Raw genomic sequence first — 18,106 nt, forward strand, 5'->3', positions numbered from 1 at the left:
AAATAGTTGGCAAAATTTTCTCCCTTTTAATCAAGTTATCAATGGCAAAGATCTTATCTTGGGCAGCCAACCATATAAAAACTTGAACTTTATGAGGTACTAGCCATTTCCAAATTTGGGCTACTTGTAGCAAGGTCGATCGCCATCTATCATGGAATAACAACTTGTAGCAGGACTTCACAGAAAAAACCTTATCACTTTCATACTTCCATATGATCTCATATTCCGAATTATGTGGGATATACACTTTGTGCAAAATATCCAGCCAAGAGCTTAACTACAAAATAAGAGCATCACAAAGCCTATTGTAAGGAAAATTCACACTCAAATGACTTGATTGCCTATACCTTCAAAAACCTCAGACACCTAATTTGGGTCTATCACTTTCTCAAAATTTATGGAAACATTAGCTTCAGAGAATAGTTCCAAACTCACTTATGGTGTCAAAAGGCAATCTAATCCCCCTTACTGATGATCCATCTTACATTCCTTGCGATCAGAGGTTTACAAAGAGCAATAGGTTTCCAAAAAATGGATTGGTTATTGCCCCGGCTAGGCCCTAGCCACATTCCTTGTCTTTCAATACTATATTTTGCTGCCAGAACTTTATACCACAGCTGATCTTTAAAAAGGAGATTTCACCACCACTATTTACAAAGAAGAGCTCGGTTTACCAATTTTATTTTTTTAATACCTAAACCATATTTTCTTTTTGGAGTACAACCTATCCCATCTTAGAATATAATATTTTCTTTCGTCCCCAAAAGTACCCCACAAGAAATTCCGCATTATCCTTTCAATTTTTTTAACAATTAATGTGGGCAATTGAATGATTGACATCTGATAAATGGGGAGATTAGCGAAACATGATTGAAGGCAAGTAGCTCTTCCCTCAAAGACGAGTATTTAGGTTTCCGAAGATCCAACTTCACTTGAATCCTTTGAAGAACCTTATCCCAAACTGAACAAGATAATCTCTTATATGAGATAGGCAATCTCAGATAAGTAAGAGGGAAGTGATCTACCCTATACCCATATAGCTTTTGCTAACTCTTTTATTACAATCTCAACCATAGATGTCTTATTCAAATTAACTTTCAGCCCAAGAGCCACTTCACAACAATTAAAAAATGTGACAATATTATTTACTAGTGCTAAATTTGCCCTATAGAAAATGAGTGTATCATATGCATATTGCATATGAATGTCGTGAAATTAACTATTTCCTCTATATTTTTCATCAAACTAAAGCATTCAATAATGTAAGGTGAACATAAAGGATGACAATAGATCTCCTTATCTTAGAGATTTAGAAGCGCTGAAGAAACCTGAAGGGCCTCTCTTGAAAAGAACAGAAAAAAAAAAACTAAGTGGAGAGGAGTGGTGTTTTTCTAGGCAATTGAATTGTTGGTGGCATTGAGATATTACCCGGTGGTATTTAGAGAGAGAGAAAATGAGACGAAGAGAGGTTTGTGCACCTACCTGAAGGCAACATATAAAATAATAATAATAGGAAAGGGGCTGGGTCTCGACGATAGCACCCCATACCTAGTTATCATGATATGGTTTTGAATCCTAATGATGACACCTTCAAACAAACAAACTCTCTAATCTGAAATAATGGGTAGTGGCCTGTCTTCCCCACTCACTCAATTACCTCCAAAAAAAAAAAAAAAAAAAAAAACACACACACAAAATAATAGAAACACAAAGATGAAGCTCCTATTAGGGTTGTATGAGACGGATGAGTAGTCACAACAATTACTCAATGTTTTAGAGAGAGCAAGGGGTAATCAAAGAGAGGAAATATCCGATATTGATGCTTAATATTAGATTAATGCTTTCAAATTATGGAAGGAGATATGGAGGACAATTACTCAATGTTTTAGAGAGAGCAAGGGGTAATCAAAGAGAGGACATGGCCGATATTGATGCTTAATATTAGATTAGCACTTTCTAATTTGTTTTAGTGATAATAAAATCAGAATAAATTTAGATTTTAATTAATGAGAATTAATAAATTAGATGTGATAGAGACAATTCCATATGGCAGTCATATACTCTGACACATAAGATTGTGACACATTAATATTAGACAAATCTGTGACACATTATTTGGATTGTCCATTTTTTAAAATGTTAATTATTTATAAATTTGCTCAATCTGCATCATTATTGGAGCTTTAAATTTTATAATTAGGGATGACAATACATCTCCAAAATGTGCAAAAAATAAAGACCTTTTTTCTACGAACATGACTTCAGCAAAATGAGAAAATCAAGGGAAATGCTCACATCAAAGAACAACCACGTACATACTTAAAAGAAATGATGGATTTTTACAATCAATGGGTTCATGAGGAACTCCAGGGAATTTAAATCCCTGTTACAATTTACCCAAGAAAATATAGATTTAGGCACCTTTCATTTGGGCCTTGAAGAGACTACATACTCAAAAGAAAGAAGATATAAAAGAAAGGGAAAAAAGACTTGGCAATGGCTGGGTGCATATGCATGTGCACTAGTATTATAAGGGCACCTTCCTTCACTTGTGGTCTTCTCTGAGTCTTGTAGCAAGTAAGTGAGGACGTCTCATGTTTGTTCTCTCTATGTTCGCACAACTCTGAAATCGAAATTGTGCTTAGAGTCACCTTTCTGTCTGCAAGAAACGTGCAGGAAATAAGTGAAGTATGAGATGTCTCTCTATCCCTTTCTTAAGGGTGTTAGACGTTAGGGGCATTTGATAACGGAAAAAACAGGAGAAAGTCTCACATTTTCTCCTATATTGTAGTTTTCATCCGTTTGAGCTTTGCCAATGCCAATCAGGTGAAATACTAATACCACAATTTATCAAACATGGTCCCCAGCTTTCAAGCTACCAATTTTCATCTACTTCCCAGAATCTAGTAAAGTTAGCAGCAAGGAGAATCCGAAAAGTTATTAAAAACACTCTTAATGCTATCCAAATCCCCTCTTGTAAGTGCATGAGAGAATGGTTAAATAGAGTGTGAGAGTTGTTCCCGATGGATAGACTTGCACTTCCTTTGCGTTTATCCAAAATCAACAGTTTTCAACATCTTCTATCTTGTGATGGTTGTAAGAGACAATTTTGAGCTCTTTGATTTCTAAATCTCCTTCAAAGCAGTTACTTTGGATATTTTTTTACTTATTTGATTTCGGATTTGAACTAAAACAAACTCATATGAACTAGTTTGAACCATGAGAAAACATAGGAGATCAATTATATTTGGTCTTCAATTGTAAAACTGTTAGAACATCTAAACATGCTTCAATTCGACGAGCATAATTTTTTGATGAAGAAGCCTTTTTCCATGAAATTTTGCAAGCTGATAAAGAAATCAGAGATGAACCAAATAGATCAAGTCTCACTCAATTTTGATAAGCACTGACAGATATATGCCTCCTTGAAGTTTCAGCATCTCTGCCACCATTCTGAGCAGAAATCAGTAGATGACAAAATTAATACGCCCTTATAATATTTTATCATGAAATTTAAATATGTTGTGAGGCTCTTCATGATGAACATCTTTGCCAAATTTGACAAGAAAAATCCTAGTAATTTAGGAGATACGAGTATTTCATCGGTTAAAACCTATCACAAGAGATGACATCTGATACGGTTCGGAGTGCTTTCACATAGAGAATTCTTACGATCTGACTTTCACAAAGATAATAAAGCTTTGAATCAAGATTCCAAGGGCTTTGGTCTCATAAAAAGACTTTTTATTATTAGGTTTTTTGACATTTTTATCTATTAGATATCATTGCGGCTTCTGTTTAGCACTTTAATGAATAGTGTCCATAGGAGCTTACTTCCGAGGAGTGTGATATAGGACTAGATCTCCTTCCAATATGTTTGAAATCTTGAGATAGGGGTTATTGAACATCAAACAGATTTTCACCAAATATTTCAAGACACTTCCCTGTCATTGTGGATAGGCTTGTCAATTAAACTTGTTTAACATATGATGGATCAGAAGACCTATTAAATGATGTTCATTCTTTATGAATATCGGACTGAAGACAGATAATGACTAACAATCATCATATGCAAATTTCACCTCGATTTAATGTGATTTTGTGAGGTTTGCATAGTTCACCTTTGAAGACCCAAAACTAGTCAATTTATATGCAAATTACCCTTTAATAATGTGGGCATGCATATATTTTCCATAGGATCATTGATCCCTTCGTAGTCTCAAAATCAGATTTGTGATAGTCTTTGGGTATATTTGACTGTTCCAACCCCTTTAACGAATGGAATTCCTCACATCTTGTCAACTTATATCTAAACTTCCCTTAAATAGAGCAAAACGACATATATTGGCATTGGGATCATTGATTCCACAGTCTGGTCTTATAATGACATTTGTGACAATTCCTGAGTATGTCCGATAGTTAAGATATATGACGGCTAATTGCAAAACTTTCAAGGCATATGAGGACTTGTAGGGCAAGTCTCGCTTATATTATTGGTTTGAGGTATCTCTACAGATAACATACTGATTGACCATACGCTTGAGGACTCTTTGATTTATATATTAAAGTTAATCCAATCTTTTGATTCCTTGTGCTTTATCTGAGATTCGGATATCCAAAAATCAGCCCCGAATAATGTCATTGCAAAACTTTCTAAGTATTGCAATATTATCTTTCAATATAGTTTAGAGGTGCACCTTACTTTATTTGTTTGAATTTGATATCTTATACAATTGTCTCCCCTTTTTTAATAGAAAAACTTATATGATATTTTCTTTTAAGCCTTAAGAAAAAGAGGAGGAATCAAATTTGTTACCTTGGATTCTCACTTCTACTGTCTAACTGGAATAATATATTAGCTCGATCATTATAAAGTATATGTGTGTATATATATATAAAGCCCCTACGCAACGCTTATGGGCGAAAATGAACAGTGATTTCGTCCAGAGGCTTGGTGCCATCCAATTTTTCAGACAGCGTGGCTTAAAACACCGTAAGGGACCTACTATGTCCATTCCTATATATTTTTCATGCAAATAAACACTGGCAACCGTCACGGCTACCCGAAACCATGTAGAAACCCTGTTTTGACCTAGATTTCTGTAAACATCCTGTTTACAAAACAAATCATTAAAAATAGTACAAAAATATGTTTTGACCCAAATTTTCTTTGAGAGCTTCACAAGAGGCTGAAGAACACACAAAAGTGAAAAAATCTCAATTTGGACCAGAATTGGTATGTGAGATACGGGGCATGCCGCCCAGGCCACATAGGGTGTGCTGCCCATGCCATTCGACCCATGCCGCCCAAATGACACACCCAGTGCCGCCAGTTCCAACCAGCCCCAAATTGAATTTTGACTTTTTTAATCTACTTGGGCAGCACGCCCCGTGTCGCCCTGGTCACACGACCCGTGCCGCTTAAATCCATGACCCTCAAAATGTGCATCTTTGACCAAGGGATTTGTTGGTTATGCATGCATATCCTTCTTTCGTGGTCATTGGAAGGGGGATGAAGAATGCAATTGGAGATAGAGAGAGAAAAACCTAGAGAGATAGAGATGGAAACCCTAGAGCTTCAGAGAGATGAGAAACCTTAGAGCTAGCCTCCTGGAAGTTCAAGCCTAAAACTTGAGAGAGCCTGGAACCATCTATAGGGTACAACCATCCTATACTAAAGAGACTTGCTGGCTAATATCCGGATCAAAGAGACAAAAGAGGACCGGTTTTGATACGGGGGGGCCCCCAAAAGGCTCGGGCATCCCGAACCATCTAGCCCGGTTCGGTATCACTTTTTTCCTTCTTTTTTATTCTTATTTCGTTATTTTAATTTTATTTTGCTCTGTTTTGGTTAATTTGCTTAAAAATCGTATTTTGGATATTTTTGGATCATGCTGGCCCTGCCACAGATCTGAGAGCACATATGCTCACTTCCGGGTAGATATGGCCTGAATTTGGTTTGTCTCACTTTCTTTACCACTGCATTTCCTTCATTTTCATAATTTAACGGTGTCAAATCCGAGAGATCTTTATTCCCAGATCTGTCACATTTTGCATTGTAAACAGTTTGGCGCCCACCGTGGTGCATTTCGAGCTTGATCCAAGCCTCAAAATACGATTTTTGTTCACTACTTTTCACTGTTTTCAGTAAAAAAAGGGTCCAAAACCCTGGCTATGACAAGGACCCAAGGTTTCGGTGCTCTGAAACCCTGTTTGCCTTGTGTGAAACTAGGCGTGCCACTCAGGCGACATGAGGCATGCCGCTCAGGTGACAGCGCGTGCTGCCCAGGCAATACGGGCCGTGCCGCCCAGGTCCAGAGCGACACGCCTTACCCAAGTCAGATTGTTTTTGAAATTTTGTAGTCTGGGTCATGGGACTCTCTTGTCAGTGCTCAAAATATTTCAAAGCAAAATAATTTTTTAGAAAATACCAAAAAAATATTTTATTGTTCCATCTTAACTGTTATACTTTAATCTGTTTTAATTTATTTCATTTTAAATATATATTTTTTCTTGCTTCATCCATTTTGACAAGAAAAAAATATAAAAAAATAATTTTTTGCGTGACACTAGTAGTGTCGTCCACTCTACAAGGGCAACACCAGCAGTGCCACCCGGGCGCCACCACTAGTGTTGCCTAATTGCAAGTGCCTCAAAAAACTTCTGGGACACCCATAGCCTATTCCAGGGACTTTTGGCTCTCTGTTGACCAAATTTTGACTTAAAATAAATTTTTTAAAAATATAAAAAAAATATTTTGCTTCAAAGAGGTCTGTGTTGCTTCTAACTTTATTTATTTCATTTTAGTCTGTTAATTTTGACTGAAACCATGTTTTCCCTGCTTTCACCATGCTTAGTTTAACTGTATTTCATCAAGGTTAAAAAAGATAAAAAAATTTTAAAAATAAAAAAAAAATATCGAGGATTGCTTACACCCTCCTTGAACCGTGTCCTGTTCGAATCACCCTCGACTGGGGCTGCGCTCGACTTAGCACTGACTGTGCCTGGTCTCATTGTTCTGACTTTACCTTTTTAGGGGTTGCTTACCCCTCCGTCTATACCGTACTTCGAGCGAGTTTCTCCTCAAAGCGCGCATCGCTAGGCATGATCAGTGCCAAGCGCTCACTTATTTCCTTTATTGTTTTGGTGCATTGTGTGCTTGAATTTATTTTAATTGCGTGCTTGTTTGCACACTCTAGCACACACTGAACCGGGAGTGCCCGGGAAACCAGCAAACAAATGTTTTGAAAACCCTCAAAATCTGTGTTAACGGCATGAGGGAACCTACCTTTGAGAGTCAAGGAGGTTGGGATTCGTGTAACTTTAACTGTGAGCGCCCCTTTGTAAACCTTTGCCTCAAAGCATTCTGCATATAGTAGGACCTGGTGAACATCCTATAACAGGAGGCCAGGACCTATGTGGGGACCTATATCAGCCTAGCCACATTTCAATAGTTAGAACCCACTCTCAAGCTAATTAGGTCTAATGTTTTCATGTGCTTGCTTGCTTATTACTGTTTTGTTCATCTTAGATCTCAGCCCCCACCAGCCTTTGGTTCAAGCTAAATTCTCGAGGTCCACGTTCAGGCTTATACCTAGCCTAGCCCAGGTCCATTCTCGGTCTGATTTTTACAACCCTCTAGGTCCAAGCTCAGGCTTGCACCCAGCTCAGTCCAGGTCCGAACCAGGCTCACACCCAGGCCAAACCTAGACCCACTATTGGTTCGAGCTGAGACTTGCACCCATCTAGTCTAGATCTTAGTCTAGGTTCTAGCATAGGTCTAAGCTTAGAGTTGCCTGTAGAGCTAGACTAGGCTTACCCTAGTTCAGGGTCTGAACCAAAACCCATTGAGTCTAGAAAGTCTAGGTTCTAGGCTAGTCTTAGCCTTTGTCTTAGTTAAGGTTTTGGCCCTAAAGTCAGGCTAGGTCTGCCCTAGGTCAACGAGTTTAGATCATACCTAAGTCTAGATTCTAGAACCCAGCCAAAGAAAGTCATCATGTTGGTTACTCAAGGCGACTATGATGATCGTTCCATGGTTGACTTTAAGCCCAACCTGCCTAAACCTAGGGACCAGTACACTACAATCCCTTGGACTTATCAACAAACCTCAAGCCAATCCATTATCCAACACCCAGGTCTTCAATTAGAGGCAAAGTCCCAAGCATCCACTCTTAATCCTGAAATCGGTGTGATCCGAAAAGCCAATTCAGTCTGAAAGACTCTGAATAGTCAGGGGGTTCAACCAGGTGTCCTCGTATAGGGGATTTTAAGTAACCAAAGTAGAAGTTGAGTGAGGGAAGAAATTCATGCAGCCTCTAATGCCAATTCCCACAACTCGAACCAAGATAACTCCAAGGTGCAACGACCTCAGAATCAAGGCCCACCTAGGTCTAGGGGATCCAACTCAACCTCGAGCCACCACAGTATAGCTCATGATATTTTTAATAATATACAAAGCAGAGGTGTCAATCTAGACCAACCCTTAGGCGAGATAGGAGTCCATGCTGCCCTTAAAAGTCTAGTTGACCTAGGTTATACTGTTCATGGCCTAGCTCATGGGTTGATGCCAAACTAACTTGGTGGTATAGGTTAACCCCTAGCACAACTGAGTCAGATGATTCTTCAATTGGTCCCCTTAGTTCACTCGGTACAACAAACTGTGCCATTTCCACAACCGGTGGTGACACCAATGGGTCAATACGCCCCTCAGGCACAAATGTATCAAACCGTCTCGGTGACTATGACCCATCAACCTCAGCCCCACGCAGGCCAACGTGGACCCCAGAATTCAACTTATCAATCTACGCTTAGGAACCCACCGACCGGTGGGCCTACTGTCACGTCAAATACTCAACAAGAAGGCACTTTAAAAGCAATGCATGCTATGCTCGTAAGAATGGGCCTGCATGAAATTCTACCCCCAAGGTCCTATGTTCAAGAGACCCTGGGAGGCATGAAGGACCTTCCCTTGGGATTTGTTGTCCCAGAATTTAGGAACACGTTTAATGGGAAGAGCGATCCAGATGCTTACGTCAACACGTATCTCCTCTCCATGAGAGCTTTGCGAGACATGCTTAACCAACTAAAGGCCATATTTTCGCAAACACTGACCGGTGAGGCCTTAAACTGGCATCGGAGAACAATGTCCGCTCAACCACACAGCACTCGAGACGAAATGTTCAACCTATTCGTCTCTCACTATTGCAGGTCGATACGAAGATCTCTATCCCTGGGCGAGCTCAGAGCAACAAAGCAAAGTCCAGGAGAATCCTTCGAGGATTTCATCCATAAGTTTTGTGAGGCGGCAATTCGGGTCATAGAATGCCCACTGACAGACCTAGCCAAATCTCTATGGCCATGGAGAATGTCGTTCTTGAATACAAGACCTTTTTCAACCATGGTTTTATCCCCCACTCTTTTGACTCCATGATTGAGCGGGTGGTGCGACATGAACGGGCAAGAGGGATAATCCACAGCATCAAGCTCGACAATAAACCAATAACGACTCCCCAAAATAAGATAAAAAACAATAGCAAGGGAACGACTTTCGGTCAGGTTAATGAAATTGTCGTTAACGGACCTGCTCAAGGTTCAGCCACTCAGCACAACAATCAGAACCAAAACTGAAGGGGTTAGCCTAGAGCCAACACTTGAAATAATAACCAAAGGCAAGAGGATAATTTCACTCCTCTCAAAGACCCACTAGAAAAAGTGCTGAAATTACTCCTGGCTAGAAACATGGTTTACCTCCCGCCACCATCTGAATCACCGTTTCATGTCACTGATAAGAGAAAGTGGTGCAAATGGCATCAAAACCATGCTCATGATACCCAAAACTGTATATATTTGAAATGGGTGATTCAAGAGTTAATAAATAGGGGGAACATCACTGTCGCGCCTAGAAATCAACCCGTTGAAGAACCTAATAAAAAGATGGGTATCTTCACATATCCTCTCCCTAAAAATATGGTCACAACGACTGACAAAGCCCGGAGCTCAAGACAACGCAAAAGAGAACATTGCCATTCACATGGTTGAAAGTGGAGATGAAGAAGATGATCTAAGTCAGTTCATATTTACTTGTGATCATTACCTCCAAAAACCCGAAAAATATTAGACCTTCTAAGAGGAATCCCTTCATCTCCAAACCTCGACAACCTTCCCAAATGGGATCAATATGGTGAAGGTGATACATTAGAAATCGATATGGTCAGGACCAATGAAAAGATGCCATCTTCCAAACAAGGGGCTAACACCCTAAAGTCTCCCATTACTCTTGCTAGGGTCGACCCTATCGAGCTTCTGGATGGCGAGGTTGATTCCTTAACCTGAAAAAGCTGAGTGTTCAAACCCATTCAACTGATGGCTGACACTCTCAATAAAAGAATGGGAAACACCTCGAAAGCCAAACAACTAGCTGGGGTCGCAGATCATGAGTCGAATAAAGAAACTCAAGGATCTGCAACCACTACGATCTACCGACTCATCTCGGAAAGATCCAGGCTCAAATCTCCATCCTGGAGTTACTCGCCCGCACGCAGAGCCCAGATCGAAAGGGTTCTTGCTAAGACACACATCCTGAGCAACACACAACCGGACGAGTTGTGTGGAATGATCAAACAATTGATGGAACCAATGCCAATTGTATTCATGGATGATGACATCCTAGGTAGCTTCAACCGTTTTCATGTCCACCCTCTGCACGTCACTGTTTTCATGCAAGGATATGAAATACGAAGAGTTATTGTTGATAATGGGGCATCCTTCAACATATGCCCTATGAAAATGGTGAAGCAAATAGGCAAATGCCCAGATGACTTCGAGCCGTGCTAACAAATTATCGTCGCATACGACGGGACCAAGAGACAAGCTGAAGGCATATTGCCTCTCACACTCAAGATCGGTCCTATTGTCCAAATGATAAAGTTTTATATCTTGGACATAAAACTTCATTCAACCTGCTGTTAGGAAGACTATTGTTGCATGAAAACCTCGTGGTCGCATCTATGCTCCATCAATACCTAAAATTTCTGAACAAAAGTGGTGTCGCAAAGGTATGTGCTGAACCCCCTGCTTTTCTCAATCCTAGTATACATAATGGGCCGCTAGCCATAGGGGTCGAGCTTGGAGAAATCCCACTCGCTTCCTTCGAGCAAGCTGATTGTGCCACCTTACGCCAAGAGGCCAGTGACCCTGTTTCTCAAATTTTACAAACTTCCGCATCGATGGAAGAGATTATCCAATGTTAACATTAATACTGCTTTGGGTCCCTCGAGGCTTAGACATGCTCTTCTCTTAAGGCTTCCAACTAGGCCAAAGCTTAGGGAGTCAAGACAAGGCTTAAGGGAGGCAATTTCTGCATCACCCCAAGCTAAAACTGAAAACGGGAATCGAAGAGGACTCGGGTGCACTCTCACCCTATTTCAAAGCCGGATGGAGCCTTCACGTTATCCGAGCTTTGTATCTAGAGGCATTCAAAGCCTCGATCCTCCCGACGTCCGTCCTTCAAATGGCCAAAGGTGACTGTTGAATCCCCAACGGGAAATAATTCTTCTTCTACATCTCAGCACATACAAGAACTAGGAATTGAAGACCTTTTTGCTAACCTGGACTTGAAGGTATGCACAATTGGCTCTAACGTAGCCAAGCATGCTCATCCGCCTATTCAAACCCAGGAACGAAATTGATCAATCACTCCTCTATCTCCAACATCGCTGGAAGCATACAAGCGGCACCTTCAAGTTCCGGTGCCAAAAAACGGATCGACGCAGGGTGGCCATCTAACCACCCCTGCGCATCCAGTCCTCAACATAACTCTCGAAAGTCCCATAAGGGATACCTCTTCTGATATTTCAAAATCCACTGTTGAAAATTCAAAACATGATAAAACTAATGATAATGGAAAGAATTTTAAAAAACAACGAACATTCAAGATAGACCAATAATGGTGCACAACACCCAAGATGGCGAATTGGATGACCAAGACGAAGATCAAGAGAGCCAAGAGTCTAAGAAAATCTCTCAACCTGAGGAACTCACTTCCCATGTCAAGCAATTCAAGAAGAGGTTCGATGGTGACCCAACGGCTATCATTGTGAACATAGGAACTGAGAAGGACCCAAGGTTAACCAAGATTGGAACCTCCCTATCTCTTGAGGAGCGGGAAATTATGATTTCCTTTTTCAAGGAATATAGAGATGTCTTCGCCTGGTCATACGATCATATGCCAGGGTTTGATCCCATGTTGGTGCAACATGATGTAATATTCAATGAAGCGGCAAAGCCTGTAAGGCAGAAACTTCGACATCAAAAGACCCACCTTGAGCTCAAAATTAAGGAAGAAATTGATAAACTGCTCAAGGTGAAGTTCATTACACCCGTCGATTACTCAAATGGTTGGCCAACCTAGTGGTCGTACCCAAAAAATACGAGAGGATCCGAGTACGACTATGGAGACCTCAACAAGGCATGTCCCAAAGACAATTTCCTGTTACTAAATATAGGACAACACTGCAGGGCACGAGATGTTGTCATTCATGGACAGCTTCTCGGGTTACAACCAAATCCTCATGGAAAAAGAAGATGAAACCAAGACTTCATTCATAACACAATAGGGAACTTACTGCTACAACATCATGCCCTTTGGTCTAAAAAATGCAGGGGCAACTTATCATCAGGCAATGATTAGTATCTTCCATGACTTAATGCATACCATTATGGAAGATTATGTTGACGACATTCAGGTCAAGTCGAAGACCAGGTTTGATCATCTCACCAACCTGAGAACCATTTTCGAAAGACTCTGAAAACATCAACTCAAACTCAATCCAAAAAAATGTACCTTTGGAGTTGAATCTGACAAATTACTAGGATTTATAGTAAGCCAAAGGGGCATTGAGGTGGACCCGTCCAAAATACGAGCCATTACAAAAATGCCCCCTCCCCAAAATATTAGAGAAATATGTGGGCTTCAAGGTCACATACAAGCCATAAGACGTTTCATTTCACAACTAGCAGACAAGTGCGCACCATTCAATAGACTTCTTAAGAAAGATACCCCATTCCTATGGGATAATGAATGCTAAGAAGCGTTTGATAAAATCAAGGAGTACCTCACCAAACCACCCATCCTTAGTCCTCTAAGTCTAGATAAACCCCTTATTCCTATACATATCTGTGAAAGACAAGACCATGGGGGCAATGTTAGGACAATACGACAACCATGAAAAAGAACAAATGATATACTACATCAGCAAAACCATGGTTGACTATGAGACAAGATACACAAATGTGGAGAAGCATTGCTTAACACTTGTTTGGGTTATGCAGAAGTTAAGACATTCTGTCTTATCTTATTTAGTCAAGCTCATAAAAAAAATAGACCCACTCAAGTACCTATTGGAGAGACCAGTCCTTAATGGACGTTTGACGAAGTGGAGAATGCTGTTGAGCAAGTTCGAGATCGAGTGTGTCACTAAAAAATCGGTCAAAGGACAAGTCATTGCTGACCATTTAGCTGAACACACACTGTCAGATAACATTCTCGTCAACACGGATCTCCCTGATGGGAACCTCTGCACAATTGAGGATTCAATTTGGGAGCTAAACTTCGACGGTGTAAAGAATGAATACGGGGGTCAGGTATAGGAGCCATACTATGCTCACTCGAGAAGATTTTAATGCCAATAGCCATTAGATTGAATTTACCATGTACCAATAACATTGCTGAATATGAATTCTTGATAGCTGGGCTCGAGAGCGCCATGAGAATGAAAATCCAGCAAATACGAGTGATTGGTGACTCCTTAATTGTCATAAACCAAATTCAAGGGATTTGGAAGGTGAAAGAAGAAAAGCTTAAACCTTATCAAAAAAAGGTGGAAAAGATGATCCCATATTTTAAGAAAATCACCTTCTAGCACGTGTCTAGGGAAAATAATCGGTTCGCCGACACTCTTGCAACCCTTGCCTCAATAATTGATATTCCCCCAGAAATCACCACGCTTCCATTCTACATCAGGACAAAAAATGACCCTTCCCCACCAAGGATCGAAAAAGAAATAGAGTAAGAAAATGAGAACGATGGGGAAGTGTCTCTTGTGGCTTCAGATGCGTTAGTTAAGGCAAAACCATGGTTCCACGATGTTCTATCCGAAGGAGCCACCAAAAAAGATAAAGAAGACCTTCGAAGGTTTTCGATGGGAATCTTGGTAAGAGGTGACCTCCTGTTCAAGAAATCATTAGATGACATCATTCTACGATGTCTCGATCAGCCAGAAATCGACCAAGTACTGACAGAGTTACACAATGAAGGAGGTCATTCTAGGGCAGCTGCCTTAGCTCAGAAAATTAGGCGCCAAGGCTATTACTGGACCACCATGACTGAAGATTCTTAGAAGTTCGTTAAGAGATGTCTCAAATGTCAACTTTATGGAGGCCTCATCCATGCACCATCCGTACCACTCAACTCAACACCCCCCATATGGCCCTTTGCCATGTGGGGTCTTGATGTCATCAGAATGATATCACCAAAAGCCTCAAACGGTCACCATTTTATATTTACGACTATAGAGTACTTCACAAAATGGGTAGAGACCGCATCATGTGTCAAAATAGAAGGACAACATGTTGCCCGTTTCATAAAGAACAACATTGTATTCAGATTTGGTGTTCATGAGTCAATCATTACTGACAATGGATTCAATTTCAACAATGAAAGGGTCACTAAGGTGTGTAAAAAATTCGGGATAACGCAGAAATTTTACACACCTTACTACCCTCAAGGAAATGGACAAGCGGATGCCACAAACAAAGGACTTCTCAAAATAATAGAAAGAATCATAAAATGTGGAAAATATTGGTACGAAACGCTAAACGACGCCCTATTGGCCAACCAGACAACTGAGAAGACTCGTACTGGCATGACCCCATACTCAATGGTGTATGATATGGAAGCAGTGCTATCCATTGAAGTTGAGATAACATCTCTCCGAGTGCTCATTCATAGAAATTTAGATGAGGGACAAACGATCGAAGGACGAATCACTGCTCCCATTAATTTGGAAGAAAAACGACTACGATCGACACAAAATATCGTTGCTTATTAGCGTAGGGTCGAGAGGGCATATCAAAGAAAAGTTGCTCCTCGACAGTTCAAAGAAGGAGACATGATACTCAAGAAAATCTTCCACACTCCTGCAAATCCACACCCTTTAGGCAAGTTCAAACCTAATTGGGAGGGGCCATTCATGATTTCCAGAGTGGATGAAGGCCATTCGTATAATATTAAAAATCAGGAGGGGTATGAACTCAATGACCCCATTAATGCAATGTATCTTAGAAAATATTACCCATAACGGGCTCAAAAGTATGGTGAAAACTTGAAAAGGCATCTCAAAAGAAAAAATGAAAGAATATAAAGAAAAAAAAAAAAGGATGTAGTGAAAACCTAAAAAGGCATCGCGGGCAAAAGGAAAAAAAAAAAAATCTCCAAGAGGGAGCTTTCGACCCAAAACACTCAAGTACAAATAAGTACTTGTAAGTTTCAACAATAATGCACAAGCAGACCCTGAGGATGAAGACTCCTCCTAAACCCTGCAGGCTCCCAACAGAACCAACTCAGAAAGATGTAGAGGGGTGACATGAATGGAAAACCAAAGTGATTTCGACAAACCCTAGGATAATATCGAGACCTCTCCAAGATGAAAGTCCGACAAGAATCCAAAGAATTCTTTATGGATCCGTGAAGCACAAGATGAAAGCTCCAAAGGTAAAAGGACAACTTCGAGACTCCTGAGTTCTCACGATCCCACAAGAAAATCCTTTCATCATCTCGGGGTAAAAAATTGATAAAGAAAATGACCACCAAAGGGCCACAGGTGGCAAAACTGTAACACCCGTTCTTTTTGAAAATGCTTTTCAAATGGACTTTTAAATTGTCCATTTTCAAAATCCTTTTAGAAAGGACTTCCTCCATCACTACAAAAGGTTAGACTGTTAGTCATCTGGCCTCATTCTTGAAGCCAACTTTCTATGCCTATTATGAAAGCTCAACACTAGTCAGGCACTCCATGGTTGTAAGAGTATAAATACTAACTACCACATATAAGAGATGGGTGAACCTCGTCAATGATGAAATTGGCTAGTTTGGGAGCGTCTTTCTCCCGACTGGATGCCCTTGGGCAAAATGAGGCAAGCTTATTCCTATGTGTGTGTATGATGACCCAATAGCTGGAAATTCGAGACAAAAACCCTACAACTAGGGGGCTGGGTTTGTAAAATTTTGAAAGATGTTTGCAAAGAAAGTATCCCGCTATGCTTCGATAAATCAATTGCACATGTACAAGTTAAAAGACGCCCAACAGGGGCAGTAAAAAAAAAAAAGAAAAGAAAAAAGAGAGATCAAGAAGAATAGAAAACAAAATTTTGGGTATCTCAAAACTCTACTTTTATTCATCCATTAAAATGGGCTTATTACAGGCGTGCACGCCATTAAACTTGGTCCTATGACTCAAATTCCTACTATCTTAACAGACTTCAACAAAAATAAAATTATTGAAAAATAATGCTGATCATGAGATCAACTTATTCGTGCCAAGGACAAAATAAAGAAAAGAAAATATTTTGGCTATTCAGTCTTCGGTTTCGGATCAACATCCTGCTCCTTGAGTTTTGCCACAAAGGCCACCCATCGAGCCAATTCTACTTCAGCTTCTTCCAAGTTGAGGTCACATATGTCCTCATTGGATTTGATTCGTTTATTTGAACAAGAGGCACCATCTTCTCGATGAGGCACGAGATCCTGAGCAAGAACATAAGACTCGCCACAAAATCTCGAGGATCTGGGGCATAGTGAAAGAGGACAGGCACGTCCCACCAAGAATCATAGTTCGAGTGGTTGTGGGCTTGTCTTGCTTAGCTAACCCCTCACTAAAAGAGTACTTCTTTCCCTTCCATGACAAACTTGCCTTGACCCGAAGGGTTGAAGAGTGTCGACGAAGTAGAAAGATAGGGCGACGATCGATCACCTCTCATGGAGAAGTGTAATTCTGAGTATGGCGAAACTGGCAAAGCACCCTCTGAGGGAAATATCCCTCTGTGAAGTTCAGCCCTGCCAGAATAGAACATGAATGCCCTAAAGTAGGAAGCAATAGGGATATGTTTTCAAGACCCTTGATCACCTAATCGAATGAAGAAAACTCGTCAAGAATCCTCTGATAATAATTGACATCCTAGGGTCAAGTGGTGTCGTTGACATATGCTAGTCCCAGAGCAGCAGATATAACTATCATTGACCGAGTAGGGCGGACAACAGTGACATGTTCGTAGGCCCAAATCTTTAGAAAACAGGAGTCAAAAGCATCCCAAAAGGTCACACAATAAAAATTCAAGAACCCCGGAATGATCGGGGGAAATTGGTTTGGGCGACACTGGTAGTGTCGCCCAACTGAGACCCTCTTGGATCAAGCCGAGCTTTTTCCAATTAATTCTTGTGACAAAAATATGGGTTTCAGAGCCCAAAACCTAGACAAAAAACTAAGTTTCAGGGACAAAATAAAATAAAATTATGTTAAAAAATATACCTGCAAAATCAAGACACTACCCTCAATAAATCGGCCACCTCACGTGACCCTGTCGTGAAGACCCTAGTATATGCCCGTGTAACCCGCTAGTTCCCATAAGGCATGGACTAAAGGAAAAAGGGAATTGCGAACCATCTTACGACCACTCGGAAAGAGAATGGAGTCCAACAACACAAAAAGAAAAATACGAATTTGTTCGGCAGCTCGAGATTGCTCTCAATTTTGGACCAGCAACTCTGTATCAACCCACTGACCATGAGAAGAATAAACAGCCCCCAACAGTGATAGAATGGTCGTCGATGGCAGTGGAAGGTTGATATCCAATACCGGCCACGTTCAAGCCATAAATCATGATAACTTCCTCCAAAGTTGGCGTTGTGTCACATGTGGAAAAAAAGAAAGTGTTCGTCTGATAGTCTGATAGTTGAACCTCTCAGCAAGAGCCTCAAGGAGTGGAAATTTCACATGGCAAGAGGCCATGTTCAAGATGCCTATCATCGAAATTGAAGCCAGAAGAGTCATGA

The 18,106-nt window shown here is 40.5% G+C and overlaps 1 long non-coding RNA gene across 1 annotated transcript in view; it reads right to left on the reverse strand.

The window, feature by feature from the left end:
* Positions 1-1,700: 1,700 nt before the first annotated feature.
* The window catches only part of LOC148783760 (uncharacterized), a 98,471-nt gene continuing 82,065 nt past the window's right edge, over positions 1,701-18,106 (reverse strand). Inside the window, exon 3 of the long non-coding RNA XR_016046168.1 lies at positions 1,701-2,659. This is a non-coding gene — a long non-coding RNA (uncharacterized LOC148783760). The remainder of the gene's footprint in view (positions 2,660-18,106) is intronic.

Source organism: Amborella trichopoda, chromosome 1 (genome assembly GCF_054954075.1).
Source record: "Amborella trichopoda isolate Santa Cruz 75 chromosome 1, AtrichopodaSantaCruz75HAP2 v2.0, whole genome shotgun sequence".
Classification (NCBI taxonomy): Eukaryota; Viridiplantae; Streptophyta; class Magnoliopsida; order Amborellales; family Amborellaceae; genus Amborella; species Amborella trichopoda.